Source organism: Elephas maximus, chromosome 4 (genome assembly GCF_024166365.1).
Source record: "Elephas maximus indicus isolate mEleMax1 chromosome 4, mEleMax1 primary haplotype, whole genome shotgun sequence".
Classification (NCBI taxonomy): domain Eukaryota; kingdom Metazoa; phylum Chordata; class Mammalia; order Proboscidea; family Elephantidae; genus Elephas; species Elephas maximus.
Window position 1 is genome coordinate 23,668,773 of NC_064822.1, and position 24,347 is coordinate 23,693,119.

At 39.3% G+C, this 24,347-nt stretch overlaps 1 long non-coding RNA gene across 1 annotated transcript in view; it reads left to right on the forward strand.

Annotated features, from left to right (window-relative positions):
• The window catches only part of LOC126074880 (uncharacterized), a 96,530-nt gene extending 74,166 nt beyond the window's left edge, over positions 1–22,364 (forward strand). Inside the window, exon 4 of the long non-coding RNA XR_007517035.1 lies at positions 20,237–22,364. This is a non-coding gene — a long non-coding RNA (uncharacterized LOC126074880). The remainder of the gene's footprint in view (positions 1–20,236) is intronic.
• The last annotated feature ends 1,983 nt before the right edge of the window (positions 22,365–24,347 follow it).

Here is a 24,347-nt window from a genome sequence, read left to right on the forward strand (position 1 = left end):
AGCCTTGTTTTTCTCCAATGCCCTCAGTGCAGCTTGGACCTCTTCCTTCAGTACCATAGGTTCCTGACCATATGCTTCCTCCTGAAATGGTTGAACTTCGACAAATTATCTTTAGCATAGTGACTGTCCTTCCACCTTCTTTTGATGCTTCCTGCCTCGTTTAACATTTTCTACGTAGAATCCTTCAATATTGCAGCTCAAGGCTTGAATTTTTTCTTCAGTCCTTTCAGCTTGCGAAATGCTGAGTACATACTTTTGGTTTTCTAACTACAGGTCTTTGGACATGTCATTATAATACTTTTACTTCATCATTTCTTCTGTTCGTTTTAGGCACTCTGTGTTCAAGAGCAAGTTTCAGAGTATCTTCCAACATCCATTACGCTCTTTTCTTTCTTTCCTGTCTTTTTAATGACCTCTTGCTTTCTTCATGTATGATGTCATTGATGTCATCCCACAACTCATGTGCATCATATCTTTTCTTGAGATGATCTCTAAATTCAGGTGGTACTCAAGGTTGAACTTAAGGTTGTACTTTGGCTCTCATGGACTTGTTCTAGTTTTCTTCAGCTTCAACTTGAACTGGCATATGAGCAACTGATGGTCTGTTCTGCAGTAGGCCCCTGGCCTTGTTCTGACTGATGATATCGAGCTTTTCCATTGTCTCTTTCCACATATGTAGTCGATTCGATTCCTGTGTATTCCATCTGGCGAGGTCCATGTAGATAGTTGCTGTTTATGTTGGTGGGAAAAGGTATTTGCAATGAAGAAGTCATTGGTCATGCAAAATTCTATCATGCAATCTCCGGCATCATTTTTATCACCAAGGTTATATTTTCCAACTACAGATCCTTCTTCATTTCCATCTTTGATATTTCAATCACCAGTAATTATCAATGCATCCTGATTGCATGTTTGATCCATTTCAGGCTGCAAAAGTTGGTAAAAATCTTTAATTTCTTCATCTTTGGCCTTAGGGGTTGGTGCTTACATTTGAGCAATAGTTGTGCTAACTGCTGTTCCTTGTAGGCATATGAATATTACCCTATCAGTGACAGTGTTGTACTTCAGGATAGATCTTCAAGTGATCTCTTTGACGATGAGTGCAAAGCCATTCCTCTTCAAGTTGTCATTCTCGGCATAGTAGACCATATGATTGTCTGATTCAGAATGGCCAGTACCAGTCCATTTCAGCTCACTAATGCCTGGGATATAGATGTTTATGCATTCCATTTCTTTTTTCACTATTCTAATTTTCCTAGATTCAGACTTTGTGCATTCCATGTTCCTATTATGAAAGGATGTTTGTCGCTGTTTCTTCTCATTTTGAGTTGTACCACATCAGCAAATGAAGGTCCCAAAAGCTTGACTCCATCCACATCATTAAGGTTGACTCTACTTTGAGGAGGCAGCTCTTCTCCAGTCATTTTTTTGAGTGCCTTCCAACCTGAGGGGCTCATCTTCTGGCACTGTATCATACAATGTTCTTCTGCTATTTGTAGGTTTTCACTGGCTAATTTTTTTCAGAAGTAGACTGCCAGGTCCTTCTTCCTAGTCTGTGTTAGTCTGGAAGCTCAGCTGAAACCTGTCCACTATGGGTGACCCTACTTGTATTTAAATACTGGTGGCATAGTTTCCAGCATCTCAGCAACATGCAAGCCTCTACAGTACAACAAACTGATAGATGCATGTCTTAATCCTCAGTTGATGAGACACTCAAAAGGAACATAGATTCCCATATTTGACATTCTGGGGCTCTCCCGTGCTGCCTGTAACTCCCTGGCAGCCACCTTTCCACCTTTTATTCTTTTGGACATCATTTATCTTGCAAGGGGGAATGGAGTAATTGTGCCTATAAGTCAACTAGATGAATTGGATGACTATTTGTCCATCCCTCTCCATCTGTCCACCCACTATTTAAAACCTAAATAATTGTCACAACTCTGAGTTTATTGTTTTTTTTTTTTTTTTTTTTTTTGCTGTTGTTGCAGCTGCTATGTGAGAAGAAGTAGAGAATTCTCAGTTAATAGATATTACACCTCTTAAGGCTGATAGTGGAGCCGTGGTGGTGCAGTGGTTCAGCATTCAGCACTGATCAAAATGTCAGCAGTTCAAAGTTATCAGCTGCTCCTTGGAAACCCTGTGGGGCAGTTATACTCTGCATGAGTTGGAGTCAACTTGATGGCAATGGATTTTTTCTTTTTTTCGGTAAGACTGATAGTGGTTGTTGAATCTCAGACATGAGCAGCAAAACTATACAAAAACCGCGTTACAGAAATAGAAATATTGCTACATCTAAGTAGAATTGTGTCGTAATATAGGTTCAGTTGTATTTAGTACAGGAAGTAAGATGTAAACAGTGTCTGTGTTTGCTCCGTAACCAAATCTGTTGGTTTGTATAGTTATAAAGTACAGCTGAGTGGCCTTATAACTAAATTTCATTACATTTTAATGAAATTTTAACCACATAAGTTAACCAATCTTCAACCTGAGGTTTTCTAAGTTGAGCTATATTTTACTTAGTAAATGTCTATATAAATTTCCCTAATTTTGTAAAAAAAAAAAAAAAAACCTTACACAGTTGGCTGGACAGGGCATTTCTATAAAAAGAAATGTACTTTCACATTGACTTTCCCTGCCTCACCACCTCCCGCTCCAAGGTGGGTTTCACAAGGGTGGGGATTGCTGTGTTTTGGCCCACTACTGAATCATCAGCGCCTAGAAGATGGTCGCTCAATAAATACTTGTTGAAAAAATGTACTTTTTCTATCACTTTATTAGAGATGTCTTCCCACGGAGGAGAGATGAAATTGACTTGTCTGAACATTCTCTCTGACATGTAAGAACCACAGGCAGCTTTAGTAAGAATCGATCCCGAGCAAGAACATTCCAGGCTCGGGCCCAGTCATAACCCTACCATGTAGATTACGTGCTAAACTAAGTTTACGACATTAGGGCCAGTCAGAACCCTACCATGTAGATTACGTGCTAAACTATGTTTACAACATTAGGCCCGGCTCCTAGACTTGTAACCAGAGGTTTTCTAATGCAGAGGTATATTCTACTGAGTATGTGTATGGGTGTGTATTTAAAGGAAATACATTTTTATATACATTCTATATTTTTGTTTATTTTCAATCATGTTAAACTAGAACTGGTTATGTGGTACCTTTTACAATAACTAGTCCCCAGCAGGGTGTTAGCAGAGAAAACCTGAGCCAGCTGGGCGGCGGCAGAAAGCAACAACAGTTAACGCTAAAACTGAGGGCAGGAACTTCGGGAACTCTAAGGAAAGTTTGTCATGCCACATTCTTCCTCTTCATAGGCCAGAAGCTGTAACCCAGGCCCAGAGCTTAAGGAGAGAAAAAGACTGTGCCAAATCAGGCCACTTTATTCCTAGAATCCTTATGAATGTAATTAAAGACAAAACCCATTGCCATCAAGTCATTTCTGACTGCTGGCAACCCCATGTGTTACAGGGTAGGACTGCTCTGTGGTGTTTTCTGTGCAGTAATCTTTATGGAAGCAGATCTCCAGGTCTTTCATCTGTGTGGGCTGCTGGGTGGGCTTGAACTGCCATCTTTTCAGTAAGTAGTCGAGCACACGCCATTTGTACCACTCAGGGAATATAGTTAGGGATTATTAAAAAATAAATGACTATATAAATTGTAAAATAGGCAGTGTCTATGTCTGCCTTACAGAAAGCTAGTGCTTTCTTTTTCTTCTTTTTACACAGTTTAAGGGGCTTTGAATTTCTGCTACCATAAATAATGGTGGCATCAAAAAAACAATCTACATGTGACCTGTAGTTTCCATAGTGTCGCACAAGCGTCCAAATTTCACAATGCGTTGGATAAATGGGAATGAGACTTTGAATATCATTTTACCCAGAAACTCAGAACATTTGGAAATTTATGTAGCACAAACAGAATGGAAGCATAGAAGCAGAAGAAAGAAAGGATTATTAATTCTGATCAAAATCTGTTTCCAATCAGAAAAAAAAAAAAAAAAAAAAACCTATATTTCTGAGTAGGCTTTTCCCGAGTTCTTCATTTGCCCTACATCCTCCTCTGCCCCAAAGAAGACGACAGCTCACGTACGTTAGCATGGCAATACCCTGTCACTCGTACCCACCAAGGAAGAGTTTTCACACCTTTGGAAATGTCCCTTTTTCCTCTCAAGGTGAATTAGTTCTGCTCTCTCTTTTAAGGTGTACGTTTTCCTGGATTTTCCTTTCTAAGTCTCAAAGAGAAAAAAAAAAAAAAAAAAACTTTTTAGCAACTAATTTCAAACCAATAGTCAGTGATTCTTAAAAAATGATTTATTTGGCTGCAATAAATCTTTTCCTTCCTATTGTGCGTGCGGATGGCCGGCAAAGGTCTCTGGGAGTCTGTCTCCTCTTCCAGTGTTTTCTGAATACATGAGCCTTTCCACAAATCCTTGGCTCGAGTGTTCACTGCCCTCCCAAGTTCCTTTTTCCAGCTTATTTGCTCTTCTTTCGTTTTCCTCTCCTAACTTCTTTTCCTCTTACTGACTATCTCTCATCCTTAATTTTTTCTGCTTATTTTCTATCAGTCTGGGGCATTACAGTTAACTTCCAAAAATTCATTCTTTTTTAAAGAGCAAATGGCAACCTTTAACCATCAGATTGGAATTACTTAATATGGGTTCTAAAAGCAGATCCTTGAATTCAGCAGCATCTCTGATGAAGTTACCTACTCAAGATGAGCCTTTTAAAAATGTTTTATTTATTTTCTGTTTTGAAGAGTAATACGTGAATATGTTTACACATTTTGAAATTAAAAAACCTAAAACTCTTACTGTTGAAAACAGTAGCCTGCTCCCTATCCCACTTCAACCGCCAGAACTGACTACTCAGAGGCAGCCAAGTTCAATTCTTTTAGCTGTTTGTCCATATTTTAAGTAATACTCCATATTAAGTAATGCTTATATATAATGCAGTTCTTTAGTTTATGAATTTTAGCCACGGTCAGCTTAATATTATGGTAGGTGAGGCTCAGTTGTCTAAGCCCACTCCCTCCACTTCCCCATTCCTATCTTCCAAATAGAGTTACATTTCAATTTTTTACTAGCTCAGCAGTCATTGTTCATATCAATGAACAATCTATGTAAATCTATTTAATTTTCCATTCAGGAGTGTATTTTGAGTCCTTTTTTTGTACAACTTTTTATTCTTCCTAGAATTAATAATTACCTTGTTTATATTTTTATTTGCTTAGTTTCTGTGTAGCTATCACTGTGTGTATTTTTTCTAGTGCTTTAACATGTCTGTCAAACTAGAAATAACTTCCAAAAGCTAAACAAAGTAGATCGATCAGTTCCATTCCCCCCCTTCCTGCCCGGAGATTTTCCTCCCATGGCTCTAGATCCTCCTGCTCAACTACAGGCTTACTATCCAGGGCTGCTGCACAGCTGTCATTCTGGAACATTCTTTCACTAACTTCTGGGAGTTCCTTTAGTCTCCTACATCCTCTGTTTTCTGTATGGCAAGTCTTCCTTTTTTTCTCATTTACTTCTTTTTTTTTTTTGTGAAGCACGTTCTCCAGTAGTTTCCTAAAAGCACGCATAGAAGGTATGATTTTTGAGTCTTTGAACATCAGAAGATGTCAGAGGTAATTGATAATTTTTCTGGGTATATTTTAGTTTGGAAATAATTTTGCCTCAGAAGTTCAAAGACATTTTACCATCATCTTCAGGTTTCCTGTGTTGATGTTATTCTGACACCTGAGTCTATGTAAGTAGTTTTTATTTGCTTTTTGTTTGTAGCCTTTAGGATCGTCTCTTCGTCTCTGGTGATGTGCCTTGGTGAGGATTTTTTTTTGTTCATTGTGCTGTTATCATTAGGTGCTGTCGAGTTGATTTCAACTCATGGCCATACCATGTGACAGCGTAGAACAGCCTCATAGGGTCTTCTAGGCTGTAATCTTTATAGGAGCAGATCACCAGTTCTTTCTCCTGGGGAGTACCTGGGTGGGTTCAAACGACCAACCTTCCAATTAGCAGCTGAATTCTGAACCATTGCACCACCAGGGCTCCTATTTCATTGTGCTAGGCCCTTTCAATCTGGAAACTCATATCCTTTGATTTTGCGATGTATTCTTGAATTATTTTATGCTTTCCCCAATCTATGTTCCCTGTTCTCTCTCGAACTTGCAAATAATTTCACTTTCTCTATATTTACAGAACTAAGATCTAAACATACCTTTGTTTAGACTATAAGGCTCACTTATTGTAAATGGTTTTTGTGACTACCTGCCTTTGTGGAGTAAGAGGCATAGGGAGAAGGAATCAAGTATAAATCTAAAGAATGATTTATCTGAGCACTACTAATCTTTTTCCGATATAAATCTTGCTTTATAATTTTTTAAAAAGAGTGGAACAATGCCTGTTAGTTTTATTTCCTTTCATTGCACTTAACTTTTAAACTGCAGTATTAATGACCTCATCATTATTAATAATAACAGCTCCCATTATGGCTATTATTGTGCCTCAGGTTCCTTGTGGTAAAGCTCAGTCACCATAGAACCCATCTCTTAGTGTTGCTGTGAATATTAAAAGAGATAACCCACATGAAATGCTTATAACAAATAACAGTAAGTGCTCCATAAATATTAGTTATTTTATTACTATTTATGAGCCCATTTTATAAGACTGTAAGAATGGCTTGGGGGCAGTGTCTAACTTCCTCCAACCCCACAGCGGGGAAGGAGAACCAAGATCAACAGCCCAAGGCTATTCCTCTGAGGCAGAGCTCAGATATGCCTACTCTCTTTGCCATCTTTACCAACTCTGACACCAGTCATCCCTCCCACAGCACTTTCTACTTCTCTGCTGGGTTCAGTAATTCATTGCAGTAGCCACACAGAATTCACAGAGCATACTCACAATTAAGGGGTTTATTAGGGAAGTAACAGGTTACAATTTAGGCTCAGAACACTCAATGATACAGTTCTTTCATCAGGACAGCTTTTTCCCAGCCAAGCTTGCAGGCACGCCTCTCTCTGGCCCTCAGTCTCTGCCCAAAGGCACTCAGCTTTCTCCTTCCATAGGCCAGGAAGCCCACCGTGCCGTCTCCTGCTGCCGTTCTCTCCTGCTGGGTCTCTCCTTCCTTGGTGGGGGACTCTTCCTCCCTGCTCTGGAATTGGCTCTCTTTTAAGGCAAAGCTGACCAATCCCTTTGGTAAGCCGCAATTATCCTATCACACGGTCACCTGGGTGGGAGCTACAAGCCTATGGCTAGAAAGGCCACACACAAAAGTAATCAACTGCACCACAAACTAGTATTATCCCCAGGAGCCGTGGTATCACAATGGTTAAGCTCTTGGCTACCAACCAAAAGGTTGGTAGTTCACATCTACCCAGTGACTCCGTAGGAGAAAGACCTTGCAATCTGCTCCCATAAAGACTACAGCTAAGAAAACCCTATGGGGAATTTGTACTCTGTCACATGGGGTCATTAGGAGTCAAAATCAACTTGACGAACCTAAAAACATCAAGTATTATTCCCATTTTATACGTGAGGAAACTGAGGCACAGAGATGTCGAAGCACTTGTATGAGGTACTGCAGCTAACGAGTGACAGAGGTAGAACCAGGATTGTCTAGCTCTGAATGTCATACTCTTTCTATTCTGCTACACAGCCCATCAAGGCACTCTTGTCTCTCCTTCCATGTCTTTTTTTTTTTTTTCATATCCATGGATATGACTCACTCAACCATTCTAAAGCACAGTAGTATGTAAGGCAGATAATGTATCACCAAACACTAGAGATTGTAGACCTCCTTGAGGACACTCAAGAAGTGCATAGAAAATAATTTGTCCTGAATAGGTTAAATATCCACGTGTGGAGGCAAGCACTGGAACACCGCATTTTCCAGGTATGCTATTCGAGGACATGCTGGGAAGGCTAGGGTTTGTCTGAATTAACGCTGTGCTGATTTTTAGTTGGTGGTTTGTTGAAAGTATTGCTAACTGATATATGTAGCATGTGATAAAACAAGCCAGACATGGTGTCCTCTCCAGAACAAGTAAACAGATTGGCCATCCATGTTATTGATGACACTTTCCCAAAGGAAGAACTTTCCTTTGTGATTGTACAGGCAGTAAGTACATTTGCCCTGTCAGTTGCAAAATGTTCAGTCCCGTGAAGGTCTCCTGAAATATCCTCATATTGTGGCCAAAAGCTGTGACTGCTGAACCCCTTCCAGGTCCTCAGACCTCACCCTGACAGAACCAGCTCCTTCCTCAGCTGAGAGGACTGTGGAAGACTCAGCAGAGCTGGGCACAATAGGTTTCACCTCTAATTTTGGAACTGGAAAGTATTCTTTTTTGACAAACTTGGACATACTTTTGGACACGTCCATTGCAGTAGATGACTTTTGAACTAGAAATAATAACATAAATTTGCTCAAGTAGAAAAGGATCATTGCCTTTCTCGCTATTCAGAACCCATCAAAATTTTTAAGAAATGGAAAAAAGAACAAAAATTGAAAGAGGTTGAGGAATATGTTATTCTTGTAGCCCTGAGAATATATCATTGGAGGGAAACCATCCAGGACAAACATTATAGGATTTTGAGACTTATTCATGAAAGAAAAACATACAACAACATTTTAAACACTGATCAATCTGTTCCTTTATCCTACCTCATCCCTTTCTCATTGAAAATCCAGTTCCTCAGGACTGTCTTCATGTTTTCAGACATCAATAAAACAGCTAATAGTCTGGAAGCCAAAGAATCAGGCTTAAGGGAAGTATATCATTTCCAAGGTGTATTCTAACTAACTCTTCCGGTCTTTTAGGTTTACATTAATGAGAGTGGACTGACCAGATCCAGCCAAATTAAATAATCCAGTCAGAACAGAGGGAAAGAAGGCACTAAGCTAGACTGAGCATCTAGTATAAGTCATGCTCACCTAGGCCCTTTTCCTACATTTCCTATTGAATTCCTCAAAAACCTCAATGAGGCAGTCATTTTTTGTTCTCATAGGTGAGAAAACCAAGTCATTTAGAATTTGCTCAAAGCTAACTAGTTTATAGAGAAGAAACTGGGACTAAACTCAGGTTTGTGTCAACTTTAAAATTTGTGCTCTTTTCATCATACCATATTTGCTACACACAGAATTATTGCAGACCAGCTGACCTTTAGAGACGTTGTATAATGGGGTTATTAGGAACACAGCCATATTGCCAGGCTGCTTCTGTTCAGATCCTGGGTCTGTCAGTGACTAGGCATGTGAATGTGGACAAAATAATATATTTAAGCACCCTATGACTCAGTTTCCTCCTCTGTAAAATGGAAGAATATTAGAACCTACCCCCACAGAGTTTTTGCAAGGTGTAGATGAGTTTTACATGGAAAAATATTTTAAATAATGTCTTCACAAAGGAAGTACTCAACAAGTATCAACTATTTCTACAAATTCCATACCTGGGGGTACTATAGATGACTCAGATAGAATGGTCGTTGAAAGATTGGTATTAGGCAATCTTATTTTTAATATGACCATTTACCATTTGGAAATCCTGTTGGCGTAATGGTTAAGAGCTACGGCTGCTAACCAAAAGGTTGGCAGTTCGAATCCCCCAGGCACTCCTTGGAAACCCTATGGGGCAGTTCTACTCTGTCCTATAGGGTTGCTATGAGTCGGAATCGACTTGATGGCAACTTTTTTTTTTTTTTTTGATACGATTTAAGTTTATTAGTGAGAAAGGACATTTATTTCATATAATTTGCCAACTGATAACCAATAAATATGGGCAGACCTCTTGGTAGTAAGCCCAGTGCAGGTCTCAACTGGACAAGACTGCTCCACTGGGAGTTGTAAAAAATGGAATCCTAGAGTGCTGTTGTAGTGGTGGTTTGAGAATTTACCCTCCTAACTGGAAGAAAATGTAGAATGAACTGTCTCTAGATGAATTTATATCAGTTAGCATGCCTAGTCAATAATTCTGAAACCATTTAGTTGCAGTAATCTGTATGCATCATCTTTTTGTGGACTCCAAGGTTTCTCGGCCCCACCCTCTTGCTTGGCTTGGTATGGGACAGTAAAGAGAAAAGGAAGTAGGAGATTTGGGGAATGGGAGGCGACTGCTTAAAATCCAGAACAATAGGACTCTGGAGACATGAGAGAAGAGATTCTGGGGCAACCACTCTCAGAAGGCCTGAGCCAGGGAGCAAGGAAGACATTCTCACCTTGCCACTGGCCCCGCTGCTGTAGACACAAATTTGAAAGTGAGACAGGGTTTGAGGATTGGAACCACATTATGTACGTTGTGTAGCACGAAAGGACGTGGTCTGGGGGTCATGAGACTTGGATCCCCAGCTCAGCCACTTCCTCTCTGTGAGATCCAGGCAAGTCACGTGGAATGTCTGGGCTTCTGCATCTTAGGACAGCATCATCCACAGCTCCTTTCAGCTCTCACCCTATGACTCTACTCTATGATCCTTTTGCTCCTTGGGCCTGGAATTAATCTGGTCAATCCAAGAAAGCATCTGGTTCTACAAAAATATATAGATGACATTCGGAGAGCCAACAGCAACCCATCATTGTGCTTAATCCCTTTTGTCAGTTCCAGGTGGTGTGCAACCCCCCTCCTGTCCCCTTGGGATGATTTGTCCCTCAGCCAGCTCTCGAGAAGCCCTGCCTTGAAAGTCACAGAAGATGGATGTTCCCACTGTGACCTTGTATCTCCTTTCCCGGCATGTCTTCATTATTCCTCTCCCTTCCAACCATGGCCCCTCTTCCTCCTCGCCTTCCAAGGGGCAAGGAGAATCAAAGGCACAAACAGGAAGATCCTCAGGCAAATCCTGTGATTTACTACATTACACAACAGTTTTCCAAGTCCCTGTGATCCAAAGTCAGGAAAACTGGCTGAGTCCCTCACAGGAAAATATAAGGAAATATTTTAAGAAAAATGCAGTCCAAAAGGTAGGCAGAGGGGATAAAAAGAACTTTCCATCTTGAGTTCTAAATGTCAAACAGCCATTCAAGTTTTTATAATAGGGAAAATAATAATTATTTGTTGAAACTCTTCTGCAAATAACAGTATGTTAAAGCTTTTAAAGAGAAATTATTTGAAGGCTATAACTCACTCTCTACTTAAAATTCACATTAGAGTAACTATTTTAAGTACAATGAAATGGCATTTTAATAACTTAATATAATATTTTAGTGATGGATAGCTACTTTACATTTACATGCCAGGTTTGTAAATGGCCTTAAGTGGTTTTTCATTATCCCAAATAAAAGAATGGCAAATAGTTCGAGATATCAATGCAAGAGCAATGTGAGCATACCATTTATAGTTTATTAAACTAAAAGGATGCTAATCCATCATTATATTTAAAAAAACACTCATTAGGAAAGGAGATTGATTTGCTAAAATAAAAATTATGTTTTAGAGTTAGAAAATAAGTAAATTACAGCTGAAAATACACAATTATAGTCGCCAATGATTAGTTTGACCTTAAAAAAAAAAAAAAAAATCACCGCACCCTTAGGGCAGAGTGGAGTGGGACCTGGTAGAAACTGTTCATAGGATTTCCTAGTGGAGGGACTTTGCAATTGCTTAGCTCCTGTGGTGTAAACTAGACAGTGACACTCCACAATAGCTTAAGCCCTAAAACTCAACATTGGTATATTGTCATCTAGGCTCTACATTATATTTCTTTGGTTTTGCAGAAAATGGAAAGATTCTTAAAGATGGCAACTATACAATAATACTTTATGTTTTTCAGTTTGTATTATTGATTATAAAACAATACAATCATGGATGGATTAGGGATTAACCGTTTAAACTAATTTGACATACAAATTTCTACTTTTTAAAGCTTCGAGGTAAAAGAAATAATAGCAAAGAAGAAGTAGTTTGGCCATGAGCAGCAACAAAACCTTTTTTTAAAATTACACCTGTGAAACAGCATAAAATTCTGGTCCTTTTTCTGCTGTGAAAAACTTGACCTAGAACCTTAAGTTAATTGCAGAGACTAGACAATTAGTTAAAGAATGTTTAAAAGGCCATTACGTTTTTTCACTCAGTTATTTTTACAAGGAATGCAGGATAGATTTTGGAATTGTTTTGAGCAGATTTTTTCAGCAAGGAATCAGATTTTGTCTCAGTGGGGATCAAGCTGTATACTTTAATTCAATTCATGTTGTTTACTTTTTTTTATTTTTATTTCTACTTTAGATGAAGGTTTACGGAACAAACTAGTTTCTCGTTAAACAATTAGTACACATGTTGTTTTAGGACACTGGTTAACAACCCCATGACATGTCAACAATCTCACTTCTCAACCTTGGGTTCCATATTACCAGCTTTCCTGTCCCCTCCTACCTTCTAGTCCTTGTCCCTGGGCTAATGTGCCCCTTAAGTCTTGTCTTGTTTTATGGGCCTGTTCAATCTTTGGATGAAGGGTGAACTTCAGGAGTGACTTCATTACTGAGCTGAAAGGGTGTCCGGGGGTCATACTCTCAGGGTTTCTCCAGTATCTGCCAGACCAGCAAGTCAGGTCCTTCTTTTTCAGTTAGAATTTTGTTCTACACTTCTCTCCAGCTCTGTCTGGGATGCTGTATTGTGATCCCTGTCAGAGCAGTCAGTGGTGGTAGCCAGGGGGCAACATCTAGTTGTACTGGACTCAGTCTGGTGGAGGTTGTGGTGGATGTGGTCCATTAGTCCTTTGGACTAATCTTTTCCTTGTATCTTTAGATTTTTTCACTCTTCCTTGCCCCTAAAGGGGTGTGACCAGTGGAGTATCCTAGATGGCCACTCACAGGCTTTTAAGACCCCAGACACTACTCATCAAAGTAGAATGCAGAACATTTTCTTTATAAACTATGTTATGCCAATTGAGCTAGATGTACCCCGAGACCATGGTCCCCACAACCCTCAGCCCAGCAATTCAGTCCCTCAGGAAGTTTGGATGTGTTTATGGAGCTTCCATGACCTTGCTTTTTACGAGTTGTGCTGGCTTCCCCAGTATTGTGTACTGTCTTACCCTTCACCAGAGTTACCACTTACCTATGGTGTATTTAGTGTTTTTCCATCCCCATCCCTCCCCTCCCTCGTAACCATCAAAAATTGTTTCTTTTTGTATGTAAACTTTCTCATGAGTTTTTATAGCAGTGATCTCAATACAATATTTGTTCTCTTGTGATTGACTTATTTCACTCAGCATAATGCCCTCCAGATTCATCCATGTTATGAGATGCTTCACAGATTCATTGTTCTATATTGTTGCGTAATACTTCATTGTGTGTATGCACCACAGTTTGTTTATCCATTCATCTGTTGATAGGCATCTAGGTTGTGTCCATGTTTTTGCTATTATGAACAATGCTGCAGTAAACATGGGTATGCATATGTGTATTAGTGTGACAACTCTTATCTCTCTAGGATATATTCCTAGGAGTGGGATTGCAGGATCATATGTATTTCTATTTCGAGCTTTCTAAGGAAGCACCATATTGTTTTCTAAAATGGTTGTATCATTTTGCATTCCCACCAGCAGTGCATAAGAGTTTCAGTCTCCCTGCAGCCTCTCCAAAATATGTTATTTCCTGTTTTTTGGATTTGTGTCAGTAATGCTGGGGTAAGATGGTATCTCATTGTGGTTTTGTTTTGCATTTCTCTAATAGCTAGTGATTGCAAGCATTTCCTCATGTGTCTCTGGGCCTCTTGAGTGTCTTCTTTGTCGAAGTGCCTGTTCATTTCCTTTGCCCATTTTTTAATTGGATTATTTGTCTTTTAGTTGTAGAGGTGTTGGATTTTCTTGTAGATTTTAGACCTTTATCTACTTTGTAATAGCCAATTTTTTCCCCCAGTCTGTAGGTTCTCTTTTTACTCTTTTGGTGAGCGTAAGTATTTAATTTTTAGAAGATCTCGGTTATCTAGCTTATCAGCTGGGCCTTGTGTGTTGTTACTTATGGTTTGTATCCTGTTAATGCCGTGTTTTAGGGCCTCTAGCATTCATCCTATTTTTTCTTCTGGGAACTTCATAGTTTTGGGCTTTATATTTAGGTCTTTAATCCATTTTTAGTTAGTTTTTGTATATAGTGTAAGGTATGCATTCTGTTTCATTTTTTTGCAGATGGACATCCAGTTTTGCCAGAACCATTTATTAAAAACACTATCTTTTCCCCATTTGATGGACTTTGGGCCCTTGTCAAAGATCAGGTGACCATAGGTGGATGGATTTACATCTGGGTTCTCAATTCTGTTCCATTGGTCAATGGATCTGTCGCTGTACCAGTACCAGGCTGTTTGACTACCATAGCTGTATGGTAAGTTCTGAGGTCAGGTAGTGCGTGTCCTCCTACTTTATTCTTCTTCTTTAGTAGTGCTTTACTTATCCGGGGATTCTTCCCTTTCCATGTAAAGTTAATGATAAATTTTTCCATCTCCTTAAAGAATGTCGTTGGTATTTGGATCGGTATTGCATTGTATTTGTAAATTGCTTTGGGTAGAATTGTCATTTTCACAATGTTGAGTCTCCCTATCCATGAGCATGGTATGTTTTTCCATTTATGTAGATCTCTTTTGGCTTCTTGCAGTAGCGTTGTGTAGTTTTCTTTCTATGGGTCTTTTCCATCCCTGGTTAGATTTATTCCCAAGTATTTTATTTTTTTAGGGGCTTTCATAAATGGTATTGTTTTCCTGATTTCCTTTTAATCGTTTTCTTTATTGGTGTATAGGAATCCAACTAATTTTTATATGTTTATCTTGTATCCTGCTGTTCTGCTGAATCTTTCTGTTAGTTCCAGTAGTTTTCTCATGGAGTCTTTTGGGTTTTCTATATATATCATCTGCAAATGGGGACAGTTTAACTTCTTCATTACCAATTTGGACGCCCTTTATTTCTGTTTCTTGCATTATTGCTGTAGCTAGAACTTCCAGCACAATGTTAAATAGGAGTGGTGATAAAATGCTTTCAGCCTTTCTCAGTTAAGAATGATGTTGGCTGTTGGTTTTTCATAGATGTCCTTTTTTAGGTTGAGAAATTTCCCTTCTATACCTATTTTATCGAGAGTTTTCATCAGGAATGGGTGTTGGACCTTGTCAAATGCCTTTTCTGTGTTGACTGAGATGATCACGTGATTCTTTTCTTTCCTTTTATTTATATGGTAGCTTACGTTGATTGATTTTCTAATGTTGAACCATCTTTGCATACTTGGTATGACTCCTACTTGGTTGTGGTGTATTTTTTTTTTTTTTTTGATACGATGCTGGATTCTATTGGCTAGAATTTTGGTTAGAAATTTTGCATCTATATTCATGGGAAATATTGGTCTGCAATTTTTTTGTGGTGTCTTTGCCTGGTTTTGGTATCAGAGTTATGCTGGCTTCATAGAATGAATTCGGAAGTATTGCTTTCTTTTGTATGTTCTGAAATAGTTTGAGTAGTACTAGTGTAAGCTCTTCTCTGAATGTTTGGTAGAATTCTCCAGTGAAGCCATCTGGGCCAGGGTTTGTTGTTGCTGGGAGTTTTTTTTAATTACCTATTCAATCTCTTCTCTTGTTATGGGTCTGTTCAGATATTCAACATCATTTTGTGTTAGTGCAGGTAGCTAGTGTGTTTCTAGAAATCTGCCCATTTCCTCTAGGTTTCAAATTTCTTGGAGAATAGTTTTTCATAATACTCTGTTATGATCCTTTTTACTTCAGGTGCATCTGTTGTAATGTCCCCCATTTCATTTCTTATTTGGGTTATTTGCATCCTCTCCTGTTTTCTTTTGTCATTTTGGCTAGTGGTTTGTTGATTTTATTGATCCTTTCAAAGAACCAACTTCTGGTTTTCTTTATTTTTTCTATTGTTTTTCTATTCTCTGTTTCATTTATTTCTACACTGATCTTTATTATTTCCTTTTTTCTGGTGGCCGTGAGCTTCTTTGGCTGTTCTCATTCTATTTTTTTCAAGTTGCATAGCTAACGTTTTGATTTTGTCCCTTTCTTCTTTTTTGATGTGTACGTCTATTGCTATAAATTGACCTCTGAGCACTGCCTTTGCTGTGTTCCAAAGGTTTTGATATGAGGTGTTTTCATTCTCATTTGATTCTAGGAATTTTTTGATTCCATCTCTGATTTCTTCTATTACCCAGTGGTTTTTAAGCAGGGTGTTGTTCAGTTCCCATGTAATTAATTTTTTCCCCACTCTTCCTGTTATTAATTTCTACTTTGATGGCATTTTGGTCAGAGAAGATACTTCATATTATTTCAGTGTTTTGGATTTTGTTGTGAGTTCTGTGGCCTAAGACGTGGTCTATTCTGGAGAATAGACCATGTGCATTGGAAAAGAATGTGTACTTTGCAGCTTTTGGGTGGAGTGTTCTATATATGCCTATGAGGTCAGGTTAGCTGATTGTGCTCTTTAGCTCTTCTGTATCTTTGTTCAGTTTCTTTCTAGATGTTCTGTCCTTTACCGAGAGTGGTGTGTTGAAGTCTCCTACATTATTGTAGAACTGTCAATTTCTCTTTTCAGTGCTATTAGAGTTTGTTTTATGTATTTTGGAGCTCTGTCATTGGGTGCATAGATGTTTACTATGGTTAAGTCGTCTTAATGGATCATCCCGTTCATCATTATATTCTTTGTCTTTTATGGTGGATTTTGTTTTAAAGTCTATTTTATCTGAGATTAGTATTGCCACTCCTGCTCTTTTTTGGTAACTGCTTGATATATTTTTTTCTATCCTTTGATTTTTAATAAATTTACACCCTTGCTTCTAAGATGTATCTCTTGTAGACAGCATATTGATGGATCCTGTTTTTTACAACCATTCTGTCACTCTCTTGTCTCTTTATGGGTGCATTTAGGCCATTTACATTCAGTGTAATATTGATAGGTGTATTGCTATCATTTTCTAGTTTTTTTTTTTTTTTCTTTTGTGGTACTAACATTTTCTTCGTTTCTCTTACTCTCTCTCCTGTGCTCAGTTTCTTTTGTTTGTGGATTTCTTTTTCATTTCTTTTGTTTCTGTTTTTATTGAGACTACATTTTTCTTCTTTATTTTGATGAGTAGTTTTGTTAACTTTCTTTGTGTTTACCTTGAAATTTACCCTTATCTTCCTAGGTTTAAACCAGTCTATCATTACTGGGTATTGCCTTGCCTTCCTCTCCATTAGAAAGTTCAATACCTACACTGTTTAATCCCTCTTTTATTGTTCTGAGGTTGTTGTCATTTACACATTAGCCTCTCTGGTTCCCTGTTGCAATTCTTTTGGTTTTGGATAGTCCTTGAGAGTTCATTTCCTAGGTTGGTATCTGGCTGGTGCAGTCCTACACCCTTGATTCAGGCTGTGGTCTCATGTTGTTTGTTCTTAGACCAAAGGACTCCCTTTAATAATTCCTGTAAGTTTGGTTTGGTTTTTACATATTCCCTTAATTTCCATTTATCTGGAAATGTCCTAATTTCACCACCATATTTGAACAAAAGTTTTGCAGGATATATTATTCTTAGTTGGCAATTTTTTTTTTTCTTTCAAGGTTTTATATATGTCATCCTATTGCCTTCTTGCCTGCATGGTTTCTGCTGAATAATCAGAGCTGTCTTATTGTTTCTCCTCTGTATGTGACTTTTTGTTTTTCTCAAACTGCTCTCAGAATTTTTTGTCTTTGGTTTTAGTGAGTGTGATTATGATATGCCTTAGTGATTTTCTTTTGGGATCTATCCTGTATGAGTTCATTGAGCTTCTTGGATGGTCAGCTTTTCATTATTCATGATATTCGGGAAGTTTCCTGTCAGCAATTCTTCCGTGACCCTGTCTGTGTTTTCCGTTTTCTCCCCTGTTCTTGAACTCCGATCACTCGTAAATTTTTGCTTTTGATTGTATCCCACATAATTGTCAGGGTTTCTTCATTTTTCTTTGTTCTTTTTTCTGATTTTTCCTCAGAGTTGTATCCAAGTATTTGTCTTCAATTTTGCTGATTCTGTCTTCCATCATTTCAAACCTGCTCCTCAGCCCTTCTATAACACTGTCCATTTCTGAAATCTTGTTGTTTATCTTTTGGATTTCTAATTGTTGTTTTTGTATGATTTCTAGTTGTGAATTTATTTTGGCATTTTGATCTTGTATTATCTCCCTGAATTCTTTCAGGTTTTTCTCTGTCTATTCCATGACTTTGTCTATTTTTTCCTCATTTTTTTCTGCTTTTTGCTTCAAATCTTGGATAGCTTTGAATATTAGAGATGTGAATTCCCTGTCAGGTAGTTCTAGTGCCTTTCCTTCTACTGGAAAGTCATATGGTATTTTATTTTGGATGCCTACTAGAACCATACTGTCTTTTTAAAATATGTTTTGATATTGTCGCTGTGTTCAAGGACGTCCATTAGTTATTTTCTTCATTTATTTATCGTAGATTTTTTTGTTTCATCCTACTTTTTTGTTTTATTTGGTTATGTCTGAGCAGGCTGACTGTGTGTTCTTTGTTGTTTGCTCATCTGTAGCCATGATACTTTTCACCTCCTTGTCCAATGGGTAGGGCCAGTCACTCAACTATGGTGCAGCAGGGCATGTCTAGCTGAAGGGGAGGGGCTGGGATGGTTCGTCTGTGGCACGTACTGGGACCTACAGGGCGGGCAAGGAATCAGTGCTGGGTAGGTTCTGATAGGCCATGCCTATGCTGCTCAGGGGTGTGATTTTCAGCACATGGTGCAGGTAGGCAGGAAAAAGGGAGGAGATTGTGATGTATGAAGCTAATATGGGTATGGGAAAGAGAAGCAAGAGGAGAGAGAAACAGAAGCCAAAAACAAACCAAGGGGGAAAAAAAAGAGTGCTAAGGCAACTTGCCAGTGGAGTGGAGAGATTAGAAACCAATAAATGGAGAAAAGAAAAACGGGTGGGGGGAACAAGTGAAAACTTAGAAAAGAAGATCCCCCAGGGGTCCCAACAGTGTGGCCTCAAAGACTGAGGAAGTGGCTCCCAGGCTGCATGGTATAGCCTGGCTAGAGGGGTTATAGGTATCACACAGTACCAGGTATTCAAGTATAGAGAGACGACAACTGAAAAATAATGAAAGACAGAAAGGAAAAATTAGTGGAAAAAAAAGAAATAAAGAAAAAAGAAATGCCCTCAGGGGCTGCATAGACTGAGGAAGTGGCTCCTAAGCTATGTAGTGCAACCTGGCTAGAAGGGTCTCCCAAACTGTGAAAGAAAAAAGAAAACAATCAAAACAAAACAGAACAAAGCAAAACAAAACAAAGCAAAATAATAATAAAAAGCCCCAGGGATCCTAGCAGTGTGGTATCACGGGCCAGAAGAGTGGTTCCCTAGTCGAGTGTGTCTTCACAGGCTTTCAAGAAGAAGCAAAGATGGCACACAGAACCAGACGTTCAAGAGAAAGGAGGGGGAGGTGGTGAGAAGCACAGAAGAAAACAAAAGAAATGGAAAAAGCAACAGCAACTCAGGGAGCCGGCCAGTGTGGGTGGGGTGAATCCAAGTGGCCTGGGGCCGAAGCAGTTGCCTTCTGGTCAAGAGTCCTGCGGCCAGTGGGAAGCAGAGGAGGCTGAAGGTTGGGGGCGGGGAGGGAAAGAAGGGTGAGGGCTAGGGAAGTGTGTATCGCTGGTTACCTGGTGCTCTGTCTACTGCTGGGAACTTTGTGAAGCTGCTTTCCCATACTCCCTGTCCGTCAATCTCTGATGTGGGCGGGGTGAATCCAAGTGGCAGGGATGCTGCACTTCCCTTTCAGCAGCCAGCCAGGAAGGAGGAGATAGAGAAGCCAGGAGAGAATGGGGGGTGGGAAAGCATGTATCGCTGGCTACCAAGTGCTCTGTCTCCTGCTCGGAGCTCTGTGAAGCTGCCTTCCCCCACCCCCTGTACACCAGTCTCCAGCAGGAGTCCATGATGGCTAATCTGTGCTGTGCTAGCTGATAGGGGACCTCCGCATGTATCTCTCCTGACTCTCTGTCCTCTGTCAGTTTGTTATTCCATTAGGTGTTTGGCTGAGTTCTCTCTCTTCGTTTGACACTTTGTGTTCTAGGAATGACGGAAGTTAGCCGGAAGTCCCCTATTTACTTTTTTATGAACGCACATTTCCAGTTAATTGTTATAGCTATGTTTTAGTTGATTTGGAAGTTGATAACTACTTGGAAAGAAAAACTTATAAATTTGGATGTCAAATTATGTTTAGATGGTTATCTCATAATTCATCCTTGTTTGCATTACTTTACTATTATATAATACAGACTGAAAAAAAATAAAGCATTATATGTTTTTGTTGTTAGGTGCCATCAATCCTATGTACAACGGAACAAAAGACTGCCCGGTCCTGCACCATCCGCACAATCGTTTCTATGCTTGAGCCCATTGCTGCGGCCACTGTGTCAGTCCATCTCGTGGAGGGTCCTCCTCTCTTTTGCTGACCCTCTGCTTTACCCAGCATGAATTCTTTCTCCAGGGACAAGCACGTGAGATGAAGTCTTGCCATCCTCGCTTCTAAGGAGCATTCTGGATGTGCTTCTTGTCTCAGAAGAAAGCATTATATAGTTGCCATCTTTAAGAGTCATTCCCTTTTCTGCCCTTTTTACATTACCAACTTTAATTTTAGGCATTTATAATGTGTCAAGGACAAAGCTGGCATAACATGTTTTCTCTTGATATTTAAAAGATAAAAGTTACATGACATTTTAAGATTCAAAATATTTCTGCCAGGGTTAACATTATGCATAAATGAAATCCATTCATTTATTTAGTCAATATTCATTCCAATAAACAGCTACTGAAAGTTTGTTCAATATAAACCACTGAGCCAAGCAGTGGTAGGATTACAAAGATGAATCAAATATAGCTCCTGCTTCATGGGGAGTGCATTTGTTAGGCTAATTACTTAGCTGCTGTTAATAAAGAGATCTAAAGCTACAATGGCTTAAGTAAGGTAGAAATGTGCTTATTTCCCCTGTAGCATTCCAGAGGCAAGTGTGTCCCTGAGCATATAGATTCTAAGACTGCTTCAGACATAGTCAAATTTCCCAGCTAGCAGGAAGGAGAAATTCAGGACAAGCAATCTGCTATTAAGATGATGTGGGAATCGAATGCATCATTTCTCCTCTACATCTCATTGGAGCGAATTTATCCTCACAGTCACACCTGGGAAATGCATGTGATTAAAAGGGCCCTGACATTACACATGCAATAACATGGAAGAATCTCTAGAACATTATGTTAAGTGGAAGAAGTCCATTACAAAAGATTACATACTGTATATTTCCATGTATGTGAAACTTTGGAACAGGCAAAACTATAGTGCTAGCAGATCAGTGATTGCCTGGGCCAGGGTTCTAGGAGGTGCTAAACTTGCAAAGAGGCACTAAGAAACATTTTGGAGTGATGAAAATATTCTAGATCTTGATTGTGGTTACATGACTGTATACAGTTACCAAAATTCATCAAGCTCTATGCCAAAAGTGAGTTAATTATTGTTGTTGCTATTGTTATTATTACCTTGAGTGGAGCTGGTAAAACTTTAAGGGAGTAAAAAAAATCACTGGTTAAAATTGGAATTCTTGAGCTAAGAAACTAATGTTGCTTTATATGATTTGGATTGCTTTTCAAGGAAAAAAAAAAGTTGGCAAGTACATTTGTTCATTGAGGTAGTTAGTAATGACTGTTACACAAACAGCCCTGAAGCTCAGGAGCTAACTGAGAAATAAACACAATAAAATATTTATTTTTCATTCAAGTCACAGTCCTATGGGGTGATGGTTGGGGCAGCTTTCCTAGGTTGCTCTCCTTCTAGCAGCAACTAGAGATCTAGCCTGTTCATCTAGTGGATCCATTCCCTTCTGGGGCCTTGGAGTCCTTTGGGATCTTGAAATCATCTGCTAGATCCTCTGCAGCCAGCTGGCCAATGAAAGGGGGAAGGTGAGCACAGGGTCTCTGATGAGATTTCAGGGGCCAGGTCTGGAAGTGGCACACATCACTATTGCCCATATTGCAATGGCCAGAAGGAGTCACATGACCACACCTAAATGAACACCTGGAAATGTAGTCTTCTCGTGTGTCCAGAAAGAGAATGAAATGATTTGTGAACCTGTACCATTGTGCCTGCCAAAAGATTATAAAGAAGCAGAAAAAAATTGTTATCAATCCCAGTCTGGAAACAACAGCTATTAAGAGAGTCTGATATATTTTTTTTTGGAAGAAAATCCTGGTGATCTGCTTCCACTAAATCAGCCAGTGAAAACTCTGTGGATCGCAACTGCCCAGTCCACAATCGATCGTGGGGATGGTGCAAGATGGGGAACGTTTAGTTCTGTTGTGCATGGGGTCAACATGAGTCAGGGTCAGCTCGTAGCAGCTAATGACAACAACATTTTCTTCTCATCTTTTTATCTATGCATTAAAATTTTAACATTCATGGATTATGTATCTAATTTTTATACTTATTTTTCAATAAATATTATTATGTAAAACTTTATTATTTAAAAGTTGAAATCCTATTTTGCAACATACTAATTGAGTGAATATGGGAAAGTTTCTAGGGCTCAGGATTTTGTTTTGTTTTTTCCAATTTTATGAAATGACCTAAATGATCCCTACCAAACAAGGCTAGCCTAAGGATTAAATGAGATAGTTCATGTAGAGTATACAGCATAGGGTCTGACACATAGTGGAGCCCTGGTGGTACAGTGGTTAAGAGCTACTGTGAGCTATGGCTGCTAACCAAAATGTCAGGAGTTTGAATCCATAGCTGCTCCTTGGAAACCCTATGGGGCAATTCTACTCTGTCCTATAGGGCCACTATGAGTCAGAATCAACTCGACTGCAACGGGTTTGGTTTTTTTGGTTTTGACACATAGTAGGCAGCTAATCCTGAGTTTTCCTTGCATGAAGAGCATACTGATTTAATCATTGTAACTCCATAATATGTTTTAATATTTGCTTGGGCTAGTCCTTTATCAGCCTCCTTTTAATAAAGGAATTACACACTGTTTTTGATAGTTTATTCTTCCAGGTGAACTACAGAGCCATTTGTTTTCTGTGAAAAGTGTGTCTTAGCCTGGCTTCTCCAGAAAGCAGAGGCCAAGACAAAGGATTTATGCTTATTAGGGAGTCCAGCCCTAGGGAACATCATGAGGGACAAGGGTAATGAAGCAGAGAAGGAGAGAGAGCCAATAGAAGAAGGTGTCATCTAGCTGGCTGTTGCTCTGGGTAACTGTTCAATCCTACAGGCTCTCCTCTGAGAAGTTATAGAGAGAGTATCTTAGTCATCTAGTGCTGCTGTAACAGAAATACCGTAAGTGGATGGCTTTAACAAACAAATTTATTTTCTCACAGTTTTGGAGGCTAGAAGTCCAAATTCAGAGTGCTGGCTGTAGGAGAAGGCTTTCTCTGCCTGTCGACTCTGGAGGAAGGTCCTTGTCTCTTCGGCTTCTACTTCCTGGTTCCTTGGAGATCTCCGTGTGTCTTTGCATCTACCTTACCCCATTTCTCCTCTGCTTGCTTGTTCAGTCTCTTTTACATCTCAGAAGAGATTGCCTTAAGATACTCTACACTAATACTGCCTCAGTAATATAACAAAGACAGCCCATTCACAAATGGGATTATAACCACAGGCTTTGAGGTTAGGATCTACAACACATATTTTGGGGGACCTATTTTTTTTTTTTTATTCAATCCATAACAAACAGCATCTCAAGGCAGTAGATCCAGGGAAGGAAGCCCTGGCCCTCACATCCCATTGATCAAGTTTTACTCCACAGGGAATCCACTCCCCACACTTCTGGGTGGTACATGACCGGCCCCTGGTGGTCCCCATGGTGTTTCACGCCTGGTTATCAAACAGAAGCCCCAGACAAAAGCCCAGACAGAGCCCACAAGACAGTTATCTGAGGAGCTCCTAAGAGAATGCAAATTTGGAATCAACAAACTCTTTATATTATCTAGTTTTTCCATTCTGGAACATAACAATAAAATTTTAAAAAGGGAATTATTCCATTTATACCTAAAGGCATGTTTCTTACATTCTCTTTCACTTGCTATGATTAGGATCAAATTTACAAAAAACTGGATATTATAAAGTGGGGGGCAGAGAGTCCCTCAATTTAACAAGGAAATGCTACTTCCTGATGCAACTACAAGACCCTGCAAGACCGGGCAACAGTTCTGTCCTGTTATACAGAAGGTCACCATGAGTTGAAGCCAACTCCACGGCAACTAACAACAACAAGACCAACTTAGTTAAAAGCAAATGCAGACAATTTGATACTATTTTTAAAGTCAAAAGGATTTGCTACTGCCTTTGGAAGAGCGACCTCACTCATTCTCTGGCAGAGGAGCCTGGGGATTGGAGGATCAATTAGCATTCTTCTGGCCTCTCCCAAGCCACTTCTGAGC